The following is a 4,260-nucleotide window of genomic DNA, read 5'->3' as shown; positions in this document are numbered from 1 at the left end:
TTGGCCATTTGATATTCTTCTATTGAGAATTTTGTTTAGCTCTGTACCCCATTTTTTAATTGAATTACTTGATTTGTTGCTTTTTAACTTCTTTAGTTCTTCATACATTCTGGATATTAGCCCTCTGTCAAATATGAGGTTGGTGAAGATTATTTCCCAATCTGTAGGCAGTCATTTTGTTCTGACAACAGTGTACTTTGCTTTACAGGAGCTATTCAGTTTCATGAGGTCCCATTTATTGATTTATGCCCTTAGAGCCTGTGCTGTTGATGTTTTGTTCAGAAAGTTGTCTCCTGTGCCAATGAGTTCAAGTCTCTTTCTGACTTTTTCTTCTAACAGGTTTAGTGTGCTGGTCTAAGTGGATGTCTATATGTAGGAAAATGCAAATAGATCCATACTTATCACCCTGAACAAAACAAAATCCAAGTGGATCAAAGACCTCACTATAAAACCAGACATACTAAACCTGTTAGAAGAAAAAGTGGGGAAGAGTCTTGAACTCATTGGCACAGGAGACAAATTCCTGAATATTTTGAATTTTTATCAACACAATATTCTTTTATTTTTCATGCTGATAAGATTGACACCACATATTCTATTTAAAGTACTACTTGATAAATTTAAAACTAATAGCTTCCACACTTTTATTATATTAATCTGTGAATTTAAAATAAAACAATGTTATTTTTATGATTTTCATCCAAAAACTAAATATAAAACTATTGTCTGACATTATTTTATATGTGTTTAACTTGATATTTATAAAGGATACTGTCAGTATGTTGTCAACCATTGCTATTGGTTAATATTTTTAACACTACAAACATTGGTTTGTGTGAGTATAATTCCATATCAGAAACTGAAGAGATTTTTAAACATAAATTAAGGAGCAAATTAACACCAGTATTTTACACTATTTAGGTAGGCTCAAAAAAAAAAAAAAAAGATCTTTTGTCGCTTTATCACAGCCCTTCATTTTCACCAATAAAACTTTAAATATATTTAAATTTATTGAAAATTTATCAAAAAAGTTAACAATGTCCATCCTCTTTGCCTTTTGGATGGGGATTGAGCATTTTAGTCAGGATCTTCTCTCGTAATTAGTTTCCTTAGATGTACGGATTTTAGTAGGTTTATCATATGCTATATGTCTATATGAGTGAGTATATACCGTGTATGTCTTTCTGCTTCTGGGACAGCTCACTCATGATGATCCTTTCCAGTTCCCACCATTTACCTGCAAATTTCATGATTTCCTTATTTTTCATTGCAGAGTAATACTCCATTGAGTAGATGTACCACAATTTCTGCATCCATTCTTCAGTTGAGGGGCATCTGGGCTGTTTCTAGCTTCTGGCTATTACAAATAAAACTGCTACAAACATGGTTGATCCAATGTTCTTATTGTGTACTTGAGCCTCTTTTGGATATATGCCTAGGAGTGGTATGGCTGGATCTTGAGGAATCACTATTTCTAGTTGTTTGAGAAAGCGCCAGATTGATTTCCAGAGTGGTTGTACAAGTTTACATTCCCACCAGCAGAGGAGGAAGGAAAACAGGAAACAACCTAGAAACCTGCCACAGAGGGCCTCTGGAAGGCTCGGCACTGCAGACTATCAAAGCGGACGCTGAGACTTATGGCCAAATGTTGGGCAGAGTACATGGATCTTACGTAAGAAGTGGGAAATAGTAAGATCTGAAGAGGACAGGAACCCCACAAAGAGATCAACAAAACCAGAAAATTTGAACACAGGGGTATTACCAGAGACTCATACTCCAACCAAGTACCATGCATGGAGATAACCTAGGATCCCTGCACAGATGTAGCCCATGGAGGTTCAGTGTCCAAATGGGTTACATAGTAATGGGAAGAGGGACTGCCTCTGACATAATCTGATTGGCCTGCTCTTTGATCACCTTCCCCTAAGGGGGGAGCAGCCTTACCAGGCCACAGAAGATGACAATGCATCCACTCCTGATGAGATCTGATAGACTAAGATCAGAAGGAAGGAAAGGAGGACCTCCCTTATCAGTGGACTTGGGGAGGGGCATGTGTGAAGAATGGGGAGGGAGGGTGGGATGAGGAGGGGAAGAGGGAAGGGCTTAGGGAGGATACAAAATGAATAAAGTGTAATTAATAAAATAAAATTAGTGCTCGCTTCAGCAGCACATATACTAACATTGGAAAGATACAGAGATAATTAACATGGTTCCTGCACAAGGATGACATGCAAATTCATAAAGTGTTCCATATTTTTTCCCAGGTGAGACGATACCCCACGGTGGGGGATAAAATCAGCTTTTAACTCACCCGGCTAAACCGCGGAAGAGATCCCGGTTCCGCCAGACTCTAGGTCAGTTGTCAGCCTAGAGAGAAGTACACAGCTTCTGAACCAAAGCGGCACCCCAAGCCACCTTCCCAGACTGAACTGTTCTCACCACAACATTAGAGACTGGAACCCCCAGTCGAGAGATAACCCCACCGTGCAAGAAATGATTGGGACCAACCTTAGGTCACCCAGACATCTCCTGGAAAAGACTCCAGTTCCTCAGGCGCCCCAGGAGCCAGCCCAGAGCCAGAGCTGGGGACCCAGGCTCCAGCACAGAGCCCTGCCTATGTGCCTGATTCACTGCCTCAGATAGAACTGTGGGCCCCAGGGCACCAGAGACTTAGTTTCACTGTCGGGTGCAAACCTACAGGGAGGGAATTGGCTGGTCTAATCTCAGAACACTCAGCTGACACCCCCACCCTGAAAAGGTCTTGGGAAAATTTCCCAGTTTAGGCAGACGCCCAGACTCCCAAAGGACAGAAAGACAGAACCAAATGCATCTGTGCCTGCGGGTTCTCCTCGCCATCTCAGAAAGAACAGCGGTCCCCAATCTGACCCAGAAAGGGACACACACTGCCAGCCCAGATCAGAGCATAGAGCCTCTGGACCAAAGCGGCATCCTCAGCCACCATCCCAGACCTGGGTGCACAGTGTCTGGACTAGAGTGGCACCCGCAGCAGCCATCCCAGGCAGGGACACACAGCTTCCTGCCCAGTGTGAGGCACCCAGCTTCTGGACCAGAGTGGAGCCCTCATTGCCAGCCTAGAGAGAATTGCACAGCTTCTGAACCAAAGCGGCACCCCAGCCACCATCCCAGATCGGGATGCACAGCATCCAGACCAGAGCGGCACCCTCAGCCGCCATCCCAGACAGGGACACACAGCTTCCAGCCCAGAGTGAGGCACCCAGCCAACAGACCAGAGAGGAGCCCGCAGTTGCCAGCCTAGAGAGTCGTGCAAAACATCCAGACCAGAGCGGTGCCCCCAGGCGCACATTCTCCAGGCCCAAAACAGACCACTCAGCCCCTGGCCCAGAGACTTGCTGGGTGCTCCTCTCACCTTCCCAAACAGAATTGTGTGCCCCAGGATACCAGACTGAGTTTCCCTGTTGGGAGAAAATCTCACAACTAGGGAATCAGCAGGATCTTCAAGAGGGCTATACCTGGAAAACAATGAAACGACAACAACAACAGCTCACTAAATTCAGAATGAGAAACCCCGCAACAAGGCAACTATCTTGAGAACTTCTACAGGTGGGAGGAGAGACCCCTAACTAACAAAGACCACAGCTACTACTCAGGTCTATACACCTGAGGTGAGCAGCGGCAATTCCTGAGAAACACTGGCCATACAGTGACCATACCCAAAAAGCAGAGGAGGCCTCCTTCAGGAAAATCATCTTCTGGCCAAGGAGATTCTCCTTACCTCAGGACTCCAGGAAGCAAAGAAACTAACAGCCAACACCTAAAAGGGCCCAATGGGTAGAGGTCAGCATGAAAGCCAAACCAACAAAAGTCAGAGCAATATGGCATCTCCAGAACTCAGCCATCCAGGGGCGAGCAGCACTGGACAGCCCAGCATAATAGAAAATCAAGAAGTTGACCTTAATCTATGCTGATGAAGAGGATAGTAGAGGAAACAAATAAAATACTTAAAGATTTAGAGGAAGATAAAACCAAACAGATCATGGCTATCCATGAAGAAATGGAGGAAGTTAATGACAAGCAGATTATGGCCATCCCCGAGAAGAAATACAGGAAGATGCAGCCAAACAGTATGGAGCCTTCAGAGAAGAAATAATTAAATCACTGAAAGAAATAAAAGAAACAGAGCTGAAGGAACTAAAAGAAAAAACAGGAAAATACAACCAGACAAGTGAAGGAAGTAAACAAAACAACTCAACAACTCAAGATCTGAAGATAGAACTGGAA

At 43.8% G+C, this 4,260-nt stretch overlaps 1 non-coding gene across 1 annotated transcript; it reads left to right on the top strand.

Moving 5' to 3' along the window:
• The first annotated feature begins 2,151 nt into the window (after positions 1–2,151).
• LOC129670848 (U6 spliceosomal RNA) lies at positions 2,152–2,258 on the top strand. The gene has a single exon (XR_008719258.1). It is a non-coding gene; the product is annotated as a U6 spliceosomal RNA (small nuclear RNA).
• The last annotated feature ends 2,002 nt before the right edge of the window (positions 2,259–4,260 follow it).

The sequence above is a fragment of the Psammomys obesus genome, unplaced genomic scaffold (genome assembly GCF_907164565.1).
Source record: "Psammomys obesus unplaced genomic scaffold, mPsaObe1.curated_primary_1811, whole genome shotgun sequence".
NCBI lineage: Eukaryota > Metazoa > Chordata > Mammalia > Rodentia > Muridae > Psammomys > Psammomys obesus.
Note: the sequence above shows the minus strand (reverse complement) of the source record. Positions and strands in the feature narration are given on the sequence as shown.